A 17,282-nucleotide genomic window follows, 5' to 3' on the forward strand; every position below is an offset into this window, starting at 1 on the left:
GGCCGGCCCTTATATAACGGCCCGCCCCTCCTCCCGCCTGCCCGGCGCGCGCGCTGACCTCAGCGCGCAGGCCCCGCCCAGCGCCCCCCCCCGGGAGCGCTATCGCGAGAAGAAACGACCGCGCTGCGCCGGGTGGTGGGGGGGACGCCCCAAGCTCTCGCGAGATCTGCGCGGGTTCCGAACCGCTCAGCCTGCGATGAACGGGAGCAGCGCAGAGATCTCGCGAGACTACAGCGGAGGCGCTGGCTGTGTCTTTATGGGGCTCGCTCGGCAGATACCGCGAGGTTTCCTGTCCTTCTGCCAGGAAGTCTCGCGAGACTTACTCGCAGCCCCCCGCTTTGTCCGGTGCTCTCGCGAGAGCACCGTGCCGCGGCGATGTCTCTAGAAGGAGTCCGTTCTCGGTCACGTGGGTGGTCCCTGCCGGCGCTCGCCGCCATCTTGCGCGCGCTCCCCCCCACACACACACTGTGGCGCAGGTCGTAATGGAGGCGCGGCGGGCCGGGAGCGCGAGGCTTGCGCCTCCGCGGGGGCTGGGAGACGGCGTTAGCAGTAGTGTTCCGTGTGACCTGTCTGGCTTGAGGGCCATTTGGGGCGGGAGTCAGGGCAGAAGGTCAGCGGGAGGGGGCTACCTCACCCATGGTGGTACCCGCCTTCCACATAGGCTGCCTCTTCTCCTGACAGCCCTCCAGTGACGGTCCATTCACGATACCTCCACAGCCCTCATGGGCCAAGGCAGGAGCCACTGTGTAGGCATCCACTGCCTTCCTTCATCTGCTCCGTGGCACCAGCCCTTCAGCAGTTTCTGCACGCACTGCAGGGTAGCAGTTCAGCTCACGCCTGTCAAAGCATCCCCACACCAGGTGCTCTGAACACACGTTAGCACATAGTGCTCCGTATCTAGCCCTTCACCCCACTAGCATACTAGGGCTGGTGCTCAGCATTAGAACTTGTAAGTACTAGTCATTCCCCGCCCCCTCGCAAAGCTGCCTTTAGCCATCAAGACTATTGAGGTTGCCAAAGATTACCTGTGTTTTCTTCCTAGCACTGCCTGCTTTATCAAGCTATGCAGTTACACCCACAAACGGCAGTACCTTGGACTCATTAGGACTCAAATCTACCATTAGCCTGTAAAGTACCAGTCAAACAATAAGCATTAGGCTACCTTTTACTGATAAACAGAGGGAAATGCTTCCGTACCCTTCTGTCATCACAAGCAAGAGACCTGATAACACAGAAAACGCTAGAGCTGTTTCCTTGAATTTGGGTCAGTAAAAAAAGGAGTACTAACACATAGGCTCAGAGCAGCTTAGCAGCTATTATGTAATAGGAAAAAAATGAAAAAAAGAAAGAAAGAGAAAGAAAGAAACAGGCTTTGTTTGCTTATCTGTGTTCCATATATAGCTATTATTAATCCACCACTATTCCCCTTGGGTTTTTGCCTAGAGAACAGGAGGAAGATTCCTACCCCAAACATGCAGCTGAATTCACCATGGGGCTTAAAGACAAGATTTTCCCAGAGTGCTCACACACCAAAACCTGTGTTATTTTTTCTTATCCTCAATTCTTCAACATAGTTTGCCTTGAAAGCTTGAGAACAAAAGTCCTTCCTCTCCGCAGATAAAGCACCACAAAATTTAAACACATGTGAACAAATCCTTAAATTGTGCATGCTCCTCACAGGCAAGCCAGGCAGCTCTATGCAGGATACTTTCCTCTTTAAACAAAATACTTACCATTCTTCTGCTTAAGTCTTCCATAGTGCTTCTTCAGCTAGCTTGCACTTCTAGAGTTAAAGGTTTATACCTGTATTTCTTCCCCAGATGCATCTGTTTATATAATTTAAACAGATACAGGTGTGTTTGCAATCACCAAAATTGCTTCAGATCAGTTAAAAGTAAAAGGGATGCTATATTTTGAAGAAAACTACTATGAGACCCAATTGTGTGTTTAAATTTTTTTAATAACTTTTCATTCCTTTTCTCCTTTAACTCTGTTTTGATTTAAATACCTTCTTCAATGTTTACATCCCTATAATGTTTGCAATCTTTAGTAAACAATATCACTGTTTGATATAATTCATAGACTAAGAAAATGACATTTACTAAGCCTTCTGTAAGAGTTTTAAAAGGATAATGATAATTGCTAACCCTGCTGTCAGGAGAGCATGTGGGCCCTGTGCTTCTGCGAGGCTTCATAAAGTGTGATGGAGTGAGAGGTTAGTAGAAGGGACTGTGTGTTTCATACTAGGGCTGATTTGCTTCCACACAGATCACCCAGCAGAGCAAATTACAAAGCTCAAGTCTTATGCTGCAGGCACACAAATCATTCTATTGCTTAGGGAAGTTAGTTTTCCTTTAATTTGTCAGTAGGTCACCATGTGCATTAGGCAGAGCTGTGTGTTCTCGGTTTCACTTTTTATTCTCCTGAACCTGACCTAGAGCCAGTTTGCCAGAGGAAGCTGAGCAACTAATGAGTACCTGAGTCAAGCATTTAGCTGACACTGGAGTCCTCATAACCCCTGCCCGGTGTGTGTTTAACTCAGTAAGTTTTTGCTGATGGGCTCAAGCAAAACTGCTTAAAACGTGACATTGCTGTCTGCTTGGGCACTCAATTCTTACTCAGCTCCTACCCGGATTCTCAATTTGGATATTCGCCCACCTGTAGAGCCTCATCTGTTATGCACTGCCAAAGGCTACAGGCACTGTTAGCCTCTGAACAGCCAGAGGAACAACTTTCTGAGCGCTGAGATAATAGCTGTCCTGCACTAGTGAAGTGGTTCCCCTGATGGCTGCCCATTGGATTGGATTGGAAAGTCAACACTATTTAAGTGGAGCTGCCCTTAAGAATATTATCATCCAAGGTTGATGGATGCTGTCCTTGCTTATGTGGGTTTCTGTATCTGGTTTGAGACTATAGATGTGTTGCATGCACGTCCCTCCTGCCCTCCATCCGCTTCAGCTTGTCTACTTCTCTGCCAACTGGAAGGACTGTCTTGTCAGCGAGTCTCACAGGATGCATAAGGCCTATATTTACCACATCTTTTTCCTAGTCAGATTTGTGAGTAGGACAGGATGCTCCAGATAGGTGCTACTGATCTCAGCTGAGATCATCTCTTCAGTGAGATGTCTTATATCTCTTCTGCAGGCTCCTATCCTCTCTCTATTGGGCAAGAGAAAAATGATTATCTGTTTCATTGAGTGGTCCACTGATAACCTGGCTGTGCTTTGAGCTTGTTTTGGCTTGCTATGACTGCGCTATGAATGTATGTTTTCCTCACCAAGTCCCACTGATCTGTAGGTAAGAAAGATGGGCTTACTTCAAAGCTAAGGAGGTATTTCACTATTGATAAGGCAACCCAAACTTAGGTCACAAAATCCACAGTCTGCTAAAAAACAAATCCTGCCAGTGAATGTTGAAAGGTAGTGTCTTCTGCCATAGAGCTGGTCATGACAGTAGGGCCATATACCATATTTTTGTGAGTCTTCCGTAATGCAAGCTGGTGAGATGTTAAAAAATATAAAATTAGTTTTGTCCAGTCACACAAATTAGCCAAGGCGCTGGAAAACAGTTATTTTTAACTTAGTTGTTAAACCTGGCATGAAGTGACAGTATTTAGTTTGTTGTTGTTGTCTGTTTTGTAGAAAACCTCAAGAACCAAGCTCATGTAGTAAATCAAGTATAATGATTAACAATATATTTGCCATAATTTATTTTACTAATGCTGCTTTGGTGCTGGCAATCAGCTGATATTACAAAGTCATTAGTCAACAGTGTATCTCTGAGGAATATCTGAGATCTGCCTGTAACAGCCACTCATCTGCCTCTGATCAGTTCCCAGATTTCTGCAGACATTTTTGGGCACTGAAGGGCAGATTCTTGTTGATCTGGAGGAAGAGAAGGAAAAGAAGTACATGCAGCCTTCAAAATACTGTAAGTCAGGCCTTCAGCAGCTACAAAACTTACTGGACCAATGGGTAATGTTTTAAATAATGCATGTGAAGGCAATTTTCAAGGCAGAATATATTAAAAAAAAAGAAAAATGTTTTTAAAGCTGGCACTGTCCCTCCAACTTCAAGACAAAAGCTGGCCTGCTGGATTAGTTGGCCTTCTCGGCTTCCTAACTGTCCTTCTCCAGACATTTATCTCAGTGTCAGTCCTGGCCGCTTGCTCCTGCCCTCAGGGTGTCCTCTTGGCTGCCCCCACACAGCTGCTAGTGGTGGCAGTCGGTGAGGTGAATTAAGGAATTGATCTGAGTTTAAAATTACTGTTTGTTTGTAGGTGCAAGGGCTAAAAATAAGTGTTTAAGTCAGATCTGGTGCCTATGGAACAGAAGCTCAGATACTGCTTCCTAGTCCATGCGTTTCTTCAATTTAGTGGATATTTTCTACCATACATGCTCTAACTCCATGTGCAGAGCAAAGCTGGTTCCCTTCCACCAAGCACTTCTCTGAGCAGCGTTGCCAGCTTACGCAGTCCCTAGCTCTCCGCACCCACAGCCCACCTCTGCCTCTCAGATAACACACGGCGGGAAATAAGGTTATTTGTCACCCTGATTAGCCCCTCAGCCTGGTTGTGACGCCTGTACAGATACCCGTGTCTGTCCAACCCGAGGAAGCTCCCAGGCACGGAGGACGGGGGGCCTAGAGCTGCACAAACCGGCGTTGTTACTAAGGAAACCCACGCAGAGCCGCAGCCACATTTTCTGGGTAGGCAGGGGCAGAGCGGGAGAGCACCCGCGTCTCCTCGGGGAAGGGATGCGCCAGGGTGCTCCGCTCGTTAGTGCAAACTGCAGGATTCAGTGGGGAATGTCAGGAAAATCTGGGCAGAGTTTCTGCAGCGTGTGGAATAACGTCAGGGATTTTAGCCAGACTCTGCACGGTTTGTTTTTCTCCCTCAGTTTCTGGTTTGAGTACTTCCTTCTCTATTTTGATACAGTATCTTATTCCAAGGGAGAAGCTACTAAGAATAATAAATATATATTTATATATGACTACTAAATTATGCCCAGTTAGAATCTGACAGCTTATTTACCAAATCTCCCACATCATGCTGCAGTACTTTGCTCTATCATGGTGTGTGTTGAATACACCTCTACCCTAATTCTTATGGAGAACATAATGTGTTTAACTTACATGAAGACTTAAAAGCATCAATCTGATTAGCATCTCCTCTCTGCCTTGATTAGCGTGTTGCCACCGAGGCCTTGCCAGCTCCCCTTCCCCCACGTCTCTGCCCTCCCAGGCCAGCGGAGGCTGATAGAAAGTGCATAATTGATTGGGGAAGTGCTGGTGAAGAGCAGATTTATGATGATTCTCTGAAAAGGTGCCTGGAGCACGTTTGGAAACTTCAAAGAGATTGATACTTCGTCCTGAAAAAACACAAACAGAAAGAAGAGACAGAAAAGTTTGAGAAGCCGTGACTCAAGACTAGGGATGCATGGCAAGGGTTTCGCTATTCAACCATATGCTGGTCCTTATTTGGTACAGCACTTAATGCTGGTTTCTTTCTTTCTTTTTTCTTTTCTTTTCTTTTTTTTTTTTTTAATAGAGCCCTTTTCTGTAATAGTTTGGTGACAAGATCAAGTGTGGTAGTCAGTGCTTACTGTGGGAACTAGGCGAGTACAAGTGCAGTTCTGCCCTTATTTCTTTGCTGCAGTCAAAGATCTGACACCAGGAAAGAACCAGGCCATGGATTTGGCCTAGATGATCTGTAAGGGTCCCTTCCAACCGTAAGGATTCTATGATTTCTCCAAGCTTTTATCCACCCCTGCGCTATGCTGTTCCTCAGAGCACTGCTCTGAGAAGAGGTGCCCACAGCCCAGGCTGGTGGTGGATGTCCCTGGCTGCTGCCCTCGGGCCCGTCGTGTCCTCACTAACTGGCCCTGCTGTGCCAGTGGGTCTCTGATTCTGCCAAGCACCTTGTGTGGCTGTAGAGTCACCCTGGCAAGAATTGTCTGTCTGAGTGGAAGACTGAGAGAAATGAATGCTCAGCCTCTCCAAACGGTGAAAAGTTCTGTTTTCACATCCCTAGTGTCCTTGGTATCTCCCATTGTGAAAAAATCTCTTTGAGCTCTCCACATTCAGATCTAGCATCCCCGCTGGACTCTAGCTTATATTGCCTCCCCCTCTCCTTCCCCAGGTTTATGCACTGCTTTGCCTTCCCAAATGCTGTTCTCCATGTTCCAGTTAGATCTAGGGCTTGCCTGCACAGGAGGGCCGCACCAGTATTAATTTGCAGTTTTCTTTAAAGGAATGATGTTAAACCTGGGCAAAAGGCCATGTGGATATGCTGGTATTGCTCTGCAGGAATTCAAGTGGCTTTTTTTTTTTTTTTTTTTCAAGATTGGGTTAGGTTAATTAGGAACAGGAAGAACTTGCAAAGCAATAGATTTTCTTACACTAGCACGAACAGAGTCCAGCAGCTTCCATGGGTTCTGTACTCCAAATGGAAAAAAAAATGTTTATAGAGCGTGGTCCAGGCCTCAGCAGGAGTTAGGATCTGTTGGACAGAGGCAAGATGCTACTAGTCAGTCCCAGGAAAACAGCAGCCTCTGCTACCATTAAGTTCTGGCATTTGCTGTGATCCAAGGCAGCCTGTTCCATAGCACTGACAGAGGAGGAGTGGGGATGGTTGCCCTCTTAGAAGGTATCGCCTTCCACTGGTTCCTACAGGTATTAAAGATGTTACCGTTTGCCAAAAAAAAAAAAAAAAAGATCATACCCAGCTTTTGTTGCCCGTTTTTGAGTACCATGGGGATGACTGGAGTTAACCATACTGGTCCAAAGACGAGAAGGAAGAAATGAGAGAGGCATGCCAGTAAATCTTGGCTGCTCCGAATTCTCATTTTTGAACTGTTAAGTGAGAAAAAATCTAAATCCAAAACAGCACCTAGTCAAGATGGCTTCTCTATTAAACAGTATTAATAATACACATTGAAGGCCAGTAAATCTTGGCTGCTCTGCATTCTCATTTTTGAACTGGCAAGTGAGAAAAAATCTAAATCCAAACAGGTACCTAGTCAAGATGCCTTCTCTATTAAACAGTATTAATAATACACATTGAAGAAGGCATTGATGCCTCTGTGTTTAGTTTCTGTAAGCCCTTTTTTCTTCCAATTACCACTATAAAATACTAACCGTAACTTTTGTGTCACACCAAAACCTTCTCTGAAAGCACAGCCTTTCTGCAGTGGCTGGTGACCAGATAGCAGAGTGATGATGGCTCAGAATGCCCACAGGATTCTCAGGGCACAGAGTGCACTAACAGGCCCTAATGACCATCCTCCCCTGGGACCTCCACCCACACCCCTGCCCATGGGCCTAGAAGCCCTTTTAAGCTCAGCCCAGGCTCTGCCGTGCTGGCCTTAGCTGTGTTGTAGGAATACTGGTCTGCAGGCTGTGCCTGATTTTAGACTCAGCAGATCCTGCAGACTGACTTCCTGGCTTGATCCTGGAGCCATCTCATCACGTGCGACCTGCGCTTATAGCCTTAGCCCCGGCCCAGCACCACAGACCTGCTGGGCTACCCCAGGGCTGTGCCTGACCCTGGTTGTGCTCCCTGGGCCCCATCCAGCCCCCGAGGAGCCGTGGGCCGGCCGCCCGGCCTAGCACCAGGCCTGCCTGGCCGTCGCAGGGCTGTGTCGGACTGTGGTGCTCGCACCGCGCCAGATCCCAGTGCTAACCTGGGCCAGCCTCGGGCCAGCCCCACCACCATGGAGGGGGCTGGTGCCTGGGGCTGCTCCTTGCCGGGGGCCCTGTCCTGACAGTCACGGCATGGCCCTTGACTTCTGCTTCCCTGCGCTTTAGTGAGCAGGAACCTTGGAGGCGAACGGACAGAACCCAACACCGGTCATCAAGAAGAGGAGGCACGAAGGCCCACCTGCCTAATTCCCCTGCCATTGCTGCTCACTGTTGGCTCTGGGCCCTGACCGGCGACGGATTTCTGCTGATCGCAAGGGAGAGAAAGGCATGTAGAAAACCGTAACGGAATGGCATGAATGGAGAGCGACTGAGAAGGTGTGGGTGCAGAGATGCCAGCAGGAGAACGCACAGGGATAGAGCTCTCCATATGACTTCCATTAGGGTACCTGGACCAAGACCCCAGGTTTTCTCCCTGCCAGTTCACAAGACATGCAGATGTGGAGACAAATAATAGCAATTAGTCCTGACGACTACCAGAGGTGGGCCAGGATAGAGATCCTGTCAGATGCCAGCTCCAAAAGGCATACCCAAACCTTGCATACGGTCACCATCCTAAGATTCGCCCAGGACATGTGAGGAGGGCCTGGTAGCCAGCACCACTTGTCCTTCATGCCTTAGCAGAGGATCCTGGATCTGGCATTTGGCCACATTTTTTTTTGTGGTGCCTGGCTGTTCGATGAATGACTTGAACACCCTGGCCTGGCACCTGGCAGCTGCACGGACCTGGAAGCCACACACTTGTGAGTGTGAGACTGTGAATGTAGGTTAGTGAAACCTGGTTTGTTTCTGATTTTATTTTAAATAAAATGACCTTGTCTTCTTGTAAGTTCTCCCCATGGATGTTTGCTGGATTGCTGATAACAATGGTGCAAGGGTACTTCCTAGAGTGGAATGAGAAGAAAATGAGTAATAAATAGGAGCACCCACCTGTATAATCTTTCTTCCAGTCTTGGGATGGCAGCAAAGAAGCAAAGGGAAAATACTCTTCTTACTGGATCGGTTCTTCCAAGACTACCCTGTCTCTATTGCTTGGTATTGCTAGAGTGCCCCTCAAAGAAGTTAAAACTGGAGCTGGAGTTCCAGCAACTCCATTGTCAGAGGGTTAGTTAAGGCTTCTATTTGCACATTTGACTCTTTGCAGTCAACAAATCACGTAAGGTAAAAATCGTTTTTGAGACACCTGGTCCATGACACTGTCTTAAGATTAACTGTGTGCAACCACCCAGGATGGCTGCTCATTTAACTGGGTCTCCAGGAGGGCTCCCAACCCCAGTAGCAACCCGCCCATCCTGAGAGGCAGGTACCAGGCTCCCGTTTGGTCACCAGAGCCGCTGCGAACGTCACCGGAGCCGGGGACACCTGCCCCACGCTCCTCCGCAAGGCAGCAGCTCCCGGCTCCTCTCAGGTGCTCAGCGAAGCTCCCACGCGTTTCGTTTGGGACGCGGCGCTTCGGCGGGAGCTGGCGGCGTGGGCAGAAGGCTGCAGGAGGCAGGAGCCGCTGTGCCGGAGCGGCGGCCACGGCCCTCGCGCCGGGGTGAGCAGGCCGCGCGGTGCCGCGCAGAGAGCAGGCCGCTCCGCGCCGCTTCATGCTAGCTGAAATCCTCTTACCGGGACTATCAGCTCATTGCTTTTTGCTCTATTCATAGCAAACAGGAAGAGCGGTTTATTTCCTTCCTCGGCTGTTTTATATATATATATATATATATATATATTTCTGTAATGCTCTCCTTCCTCTCCTCAGACTCCTTGGGACTGACTTGTTCCTCATATCCTACTCTCTGGGAACCTGCAGTACAGCAGTATTTAACATGTAGATGAATATAGTGCTTTTAAATTGATATATGGCTTATGAAAGGAGTTGGACTAGCAGGATGTGACAGTACTTTTGTGAGACAGAAAAAAAAAAATAGTAGCAATGAGCAGCACTGGAGAGTTCATGTCCCAGTAGTCACCAGCCTTGTGGAGGGCGAGCGTGCGGGCACCTGGTGGCTGGAGCTGGCTACGTGCATGGCTCCATCCAAGCTAGTCACCTCAGGCCCCTGTTACACTGGGGAGAAACAGACACTCTGAGGCCAGGAATTGCCTCATTTTAAGGTAGATGTCTAAAATAGATCAGGTAACACACACCTTTAAAGTGCCCATGGGGCACCCAGCTTATATGTAGAGATAAACACAGTAGACATCTAAAATTAGGTGAGCTGAATCTCACCCGTTGAGTTCATTGAACTGGTGATATGTGGAGGAAGAGCACGTTTCTCGTGGCAAGGAGCAATGTGAATTTACTGCCAGCTGTAAACAGCCAGAGGTAACAACTGCTGACAAATGGCAGTCTTCCACCAAATGGCTCAATGTGCCTACTGATTTTCAAAATATAAATCATTTCTCTCTCTTTTTTTTAAATCTAGTACTTTATTTATTTATATATTTTCAGAACAAGACTACTTTTTCAGTTCTGCTCATGTTGGCATGTGTAGTTGGAAAAGGAAATGCTTGATTTAGGAAGCAGTGATGTTCATCACGGTTAAAATAGCGATACTTTGCAGACAGATTTTTAGGTGGGATTCGTCTGATACAACTCGACTATAAAGACACATATTGCAGAACCTTTGGAAAAGGTGTGCTTCAAAGTTATGAGTCTTTTTTTTTTCTTCTTTTTTTAATACCATAGAGCATTTTCTTCAATTTTTTCCCCTTGTTTTTATTCCACAGTTAATAATCGGTAATTTTTAAAGAAAAGGTTCTCTTGATACCACAGCACATCTCCTGCCCCACTTCCACGCAGGTGGGTGCACAACAACCTCTTCGCACTTTTACAGGTGTTGCCCCTGTGCAGATATGGGCCGTGGCTAAGGTTTCATAATGGAAAATCTGACAGGCCGTTAACTAATCCATGAGTCATATTTCGTAAGAGCCTAAAGGTCTCTGATGTTCGACCTTCATTTGATACCCTTGCCATGAGGGAGTTATACATAACCCATCCAAAGAACCTTCTTTATATAGATGCCTGCCCGCTGCCCTTTCATACCTGCAGGAATGGGCACTGCCGTTACCAAAACGGGGACGTTTCCCCACTTGCAGGACTGCAGAGATGGGCTGCAGGAGGCTCCCCTCGTGCATGGAAACAGGGGGAAACTCTCTTCTTTGCCCCAGAGCTCTCCCAGGCCTAGCACGAAGTGAAGTGTAGGAGTGGGGAGCTGTTTCTGGACTCCGTTTGCCCTAGCTGCTCTCACGGAGTTTCTCATCGGCACAGATCCAGTAATAAAAATGTCAGTGCAACCTCCGGGACCAGCAGAGCTCTGGTGTTTTTACCTGTGTACCGCTTGCCCACGCTTAAGGGAAATAAGTCATGTTTGGGTGTTAGTCACCTCGCTGAGTCAAGAGGAGGCACAGGCACCTCCAGAAGGTGATTCTGCCCACTTCTCATCTAAAGTTAGACTAGTCTAAAGTTACAAGGTACGAGCCTCTCATTTTAAGTGTGAAATACATCTTGCATAGAGGGCTGCATCAAAAGCTGCCTGGTCTCCGTGGCCTGGACAGCAGCCTGCGGTGGCTGCTCTGGGACTCCCCTGCTTCTCAGGGAGCATTCAGTATAAATACTCCTTAGTCACACAGGCCTAGCTGTGCACGTTTCTGTCTTGTCAGTCGCACGTTTCCCAGCTTCTTGAATCTCTGCAAAGAAAGAGGAAGAGGGTTTTTTTAATGTTATGCAAATAATTTTCTGAGCGAGTCATCAGCATAGGTTGGATAAACACACGGTTATCCTTATCGCACTCCAAGTAAAACGCTGGTCAGACTAGGTCCAGGAAGCCGGAGCTTTCCCTCTGTATCCTGCCCGGGTGACGGGCACTGAGGTGGTTCCAACAGAAGCGGCGCAGCCTGAACTCCGGCAGCTTCAGCTTGTCCGTTATCTCAGGCCACAACCTTGAGTGTAATCCTTAGTGAGAGATTCTTGCTAATGCCCTCTGGGGTCCCTGCAAAGAGAAAGGCCCAGCTAAACAAATCCTGCTGGAAGGACAGGGCTGCTGAAACAAATGTGATGCAGTAAAAATGTGATATAGTGTATCATGGGATACAAATGTGACATAATAAAAAGCATTACAACTTTATTATTATTTACTTTGCATTACAAATTTATCATTATTTACTCTATTTCTTGTCTGGTGACCTGAGAGAGCTTTCGCAGTTAGGCCTTCAGTACCCGCTGCGGTCAGTGCTCCTAACTCCAGCAACTCATCCCGGCCCTCGACCACGATGGTAACAAACCTTTGTTTTAAACTGCCGAGAGGACAGAGGAACTGTATTGTACAGTTCTGCTACAGCATGCTGCACTCTGGTTTTGGCCCAGTTTTTGTCCTTTTAAAATGTTTTTGCTATTTTAAAGTCATCGTGTTCTAATCTCAGAAGAGAATTCGCTTTCTCCCTCTCTCTCCTCTTTTTATTGCAGTGCTTGCTAAAATTAAATGCTAAATTACAGGGACTCCATTAGCTAGCAATTTTCTCTCTTCCTAACAAATCCTGGAACTGAAAAAAAAAATAATAATAAAAACTCTTCAGTTCCCCTCCTCCCTCCCTGTCTTATTTTCAGCTTCAGACTGTGCTTTTCAGGCTGTCAGTTCCAGAGTTTGCTCCTCATTTCCTGGTTCCCTGGGCTTGCATGGAGCGCTCAATGCTGTGACAGGGCGAAGTGGAGCACTGAAAAGTAGGCTCGAGTGTTGTCACAAAAGGACAAACACAGCCCCGGGGATCACTGTACTGAGATATTTTAAAAATTCTTTTTAAAAAAACCAACTCGTTGTGAGCCAGACATATCCTTTTAGGAGCAGTTTATGGGAGGAGATCCTGGTTGGCCTTATAAGCAAGTTTTCTAATGATTTTTTGAAACGAAAAAAAAAAAAGCATTTCTAAATACAAAAATAGCTAGTACTGAAACGTCTCCCAGTCATTATTTACAGTTTATGTGAGATCCTTTGTCCAAATTTATGATAGAGCCTGCCTTGCCAGGCAGGCAACTGCCTGCAACTGCCAGGCAGTTATAAGCAGAACTTATAACTTTGTGGATTTCTTTTTAATGCTGCAATTAAAAAGAGAATGATTTTCATGGGAATAATTTGTAATCCTTGGAATGCTCCATCTTTCAAGAGTCCTATAATCTTCATTGACCTAAGTGTGCAAACACAGTTTTTGTAGTTGCAGGTTCAAGATTTTATAATGTGTTTAAGCTATCGCTGAGTAAAACACTCCTTTTTTTTTCCCCTTTCTGACAGTCTGTCTCCAAGGGATTGAGGGCTGGCCCTCCAGCAGAGCTCCGAGCTCTCTTTCCTATTTTCCACTTCCCTATCCACCCATGCCAATTGCTGAGGAGGCCGCAGTAATTCCCTCACACAGACCGAAAGCTTCCAGTTCATCTTAAATACGGGATCATGATGTAAGGTAACCCCCCACTAGATCTCAACGTTTGCTGGAAGCATAAATATTCCTTCCCATCATATAACAAAAGATCTGATGGGCATTACTTAAGCACACACTAGGGTAGACAAATTATCGCAGCAATAGTGAGCGATGGGTGGTTACAAAGGGATAGGCAGTGTTAGGTCGTCAAATGGCAATTTATTCCTATTGGAACACTTAGCTATTTTTAAAGTCTAAAGTTTCATTAACACAATTCCGGCGCCCTTTAACTTGTCCTTAAAGTTTTTGTTCTTGGAATATTTCATGTAAAATACTTGCATCCTGGACCTGCTTGTGTCTGGTTGTACTAATAACCTGCGGCAGGGAATGTTTATTTAATGCTGGGCACCATGACAGCACTTAGTAAATAATGAACTAAATCACAGGCTTTGTTTGCGTTTCAATACAGTGCCCTGTGCGGATACAAATCTTCTGGCTCCTGCTCAGCAACCTCATTTGGGTGAAACTGGATATTGTGACAATTTTACGCCAGCTCCTTTACATGGCACCAGTACAGACAACAGATCGGCTACCAAAGAACTCATAATCCCCCAACTAAACCTTTAGGAAAAAGTCTAAATCTCTGGAGCCTACACTAAAAATACGCACAAGAATTCTTATTTTTTATATAAACACACAAATAAGGTAGAAAAGGAAAGAGGCCAATACATCCAAAGCAACAACTGCACTGCAGTGTGCAGCAACCGTGCAGGTCCAGTGCCCCATTCCAGACTTCTGGCTGCTCCAGGCTGGGAAGTTACTGCATCTCCCACAGCAGGGATGCCCAAACATAAAAGGGCCAGTGTAGAAGTAGTGACGTGAAGAAAACCCGCAGTGGGTAACGCGCTGTGATCGCGTCCATCCGAAAGGCTTGGTGCATGCCAGCCATCGGCGTGTTCCTCCTGACCACGGTCACCATCTTTTCACTATGTAGAAAAGTCAGTGCCTGGGTTGTTGTTTGGGAGAGTGGAACAAAGCATGAGCTAAGTAACAAAAATCACAATTTTTATTTCCCAAGAAATACCACCAAAATTGCTAATCGGCTTTCTTAGCCACTTCTCTATCCCTAAAGAGCCTGGAAGTAGGCGAGGAGCAATTCTGTGTTTAGTTACTCTTCTCCGATAGCGGCTCCCTGGGGTCTCTTTAGACAGCAAAGCCCACGGAGGCAGCGGCCTCAGCGCAGGAGCCGCACGCGCTCCTCCACGAGCGAGGCCTGGCCTCCTGTTCCCGGTGCCTGCACAGGATCCGGCCTCGCTTGGTACCCTAACCACGCACACCGCCGTAGAGCTTCACAGTGTCGAAGCACAGAGCAGAAGGAAAGGCAGATGATACATGGAATTGCATTACCTGAACTTGCCCTTCCAGACCCGCGTCCAGGTGCGTTCCCGTCAGCCAGGCAGGAACATGTGGCTGCAGAGAGGAATGGGGTGTCTCCCTCCAGAACAGTCTGAAAGCTTTTCAGCGCTTCCCAGGATCGGTCTCAGAAAAATCAAATGCAGTTACCTGTGCCTTAACTGCAGTTACACAACAACTCTTTTTTTTTTTTTTTTTTTTGAGATTAAAGCCTGTACGTGTTAATCTTGAGAACGGAAGAACAAGCGGAACCATACTGAATAGGTTTCTAGAACAGCCTGACAAAATGCTCAAAGTGCAGCATAATCCCTAGTACTTCTATAAATTCAATGGTATCTATGTCCTGTCCTACTCCCTATCAGTCTTAAATTTGTAGGCAGAGTTACTAAAATTCCAGTCTGATTAAATTTCTTTTCTACCAGGGACTGGCAAAGCTGAGCAAGTATTTTAAGGCTAAGTTTACCTTCTTTTATGTTTGGGATAATTGTATTTTTCTATTTTGAACAGAACAAAATGCAAGTAAAAGTAATCCCTATAAGCATCTAACCTCATCATGCATTTTGTATGGAAGATTTTACTTACCTGAAGCAAAAGGTTCGTGACGTGTCCAGAGCCGCATTACTGCAGGATCAGTTACTCCTGAGAGCCTCGTGCTAGTCCAGAATACGGGAAAGGGCAAAACTGAAACTCCAGCAACCAGCAAATGAAGAGTTAGAGTAGTGCAAACTACAGCCTATGAAGGAGCAAAGCAAAATGCAGAGTTAACAACTCTGGTCCCCTGAAGTAAGAGCAGCCAAGAGAAAACAGGAGGGATTCAGGAAATGGTGGGGTGCGAGAACAGCGTTAAGAGGGCACCAAGATAAGAGGAGCTCGTGCCACCCCTCGGCACAGGGCACCACAATAAAGGGAGCTCGTGCCACCCCTCGGCACAGCACCGGAGGGCTGCGCGCCCTGCCAGTCTCCGTGGCCCAGCATAAGCTGCTGCGTTCGGAGGGGCTCCCTTGCCGGCAGGAGGCCGGGCTGGGCCGAGCAGCCCATGTAAATGTGAGTTACCGGGGGCACGGAGGGGAGGAGCTGAAGGTGCTGTCTGCAAATAAATCTTTGTGGAAAGAAAAAAAAAACAAAAACAAAACCACGCAGATAGTGTTCTGCATGCCTGGGCTGGTGTGAATTCAGCAGGCTCTGTGTTTGAACGGGAGCCAGGTGCACTGTACCGGTACCTCCTGTTTGCCGTGCCTGACCTAAATCCGCGTTTTGCTTTGTCAGGTTTTGTTCTGCGTGTGCTCTGCTGCCAGGCTATGCAGTCACGCTGGCTGTTAGCACTGGAAAGGGGATGATTCAAACAGAGAAGAATGAAGGGCATATTGTGCAACGTAGGGAGGAAGCGGGGACGTATAACCGTGGATTTTCTGATGGTCAGAGGTTTGGTTTTATGTTAGAGAAAATATTCACATTCTAAAGGGCAAAGAGGCACTGATAAGTAATCCACTTCTCTGCTATCAGTGCTTTGGGGGATAAAATTTCCTGTTTGTTGTAGAGGAATGGTTAGAGAGCCGCGGACATGGCTGCCCAGCAGGCCTGCTCAATTCCAGCCTTCAGGTTTCAGTGAAAGAACAAAGGGACTGCTAACTAGGAGATAAGGAAGTAGACCAAGGTCAGAGGGAATAAAAGAGCTGTTGAACTAAAAGGATGAGCTAAACAAGTAAGGGGGGCTGTAAGGGTCTTAGTTAGATCATTGTCTACCAATTAGGAGCCTGTGTAATTACATCACTAACTGTTAGAATCATATAAATGTACTGCATGTAAGCTAATAGACGAAGCCAGTTCCAGCTTCTATGAAGTTGATGTCTGGCATTCCTGACCCGCTCCAAGCTGCAACAAGTGGCGCCCGAACAGGGACCAGATTCCGAACAGGGACTCGATTCCGAACAGGGACCAGATTCTGAACAGGGACAAGATTCCGAACAGGGACCTGGCACAACGGTGCGGGATTCCGGAAGCGACGACGTGTGAGTGCAGCCGAGTGATCCGACCAAGAAGGTGGACCGGAGCGGGTAAGCCGGCCGTGATTGCGCACACGGAAAAGACGGCGTCGGGGGGCGAGAAGCCGGGACCCGGGACAAAAAGTCGACGTTGGGGGGCGAGAAGCCGGGACCCGGGACGAAAAGTCAGCGTTGCGGGGCGAGAAGCCGGGACCCAGGTTGCACGTGCAAGAATAGAGCGAGAAGCTGTGGTACAGCTGCTGCAGGCGAAAAGAGAAGCAGCAGTGAGTACGAAAATGGAGCGAGAAGCTGCTGTACAATTGCTGCGGGACTTATTAGCAAAGAGGGAGGCAGCAGTGAGCATGAAGAAGCTGTATGAGCTGTATAAATGGGCTAGAGACAAGGGACACTTGCAAAGCCCCAAGCTGAAGCGAGGGGGTTCTGAGCCCCACCATCGCCCAAAGGACATCACAGGGCCACCGCCGGATCGTGAGCCTCCCGAAGCTGCGAGCAGTGTACCTGTAAAAGCCTTGGCAAGCACTTCAGGACCGGGACCGCCACGCCATCGAAAACCGCTGGTGTCTGGAGATCCATTGCCAACCCCCCCGCCCGCATCCTTATGTGTGCCTGTGGCACCTGCACCATCTGTGCCCCCACTCCCGGACCACCCCGTCGTGCCTAAGAACGGCCCGGCTGGGTCCAGGATTTGTTAGATCACCTTGAAAAAAAGGAGAAGGAGGGCCAGGGAAGAGGAGGCGAATGAGATCAAGGAGACTTATGTTGCTGAGGGCTTGACAAC

Source organism: Tinamus guttatus, unplaced genomic scaffold, assembly GCF_059628265.1.
Source record: "Tinamus guttatus ecotype Peru unplaced genomic scaffold, ASM5962826v1 Tinamus_guttatus_pri_ptg000384l, whole genome shotgun sequence".
Classification (NCBI taxonomy): domain Eukaryota; kingdom Metazoa; phylum Chordata; class Aves; order Tinamiformes; family Tinamidae; genus Tinamus; species Tinamus guttatus.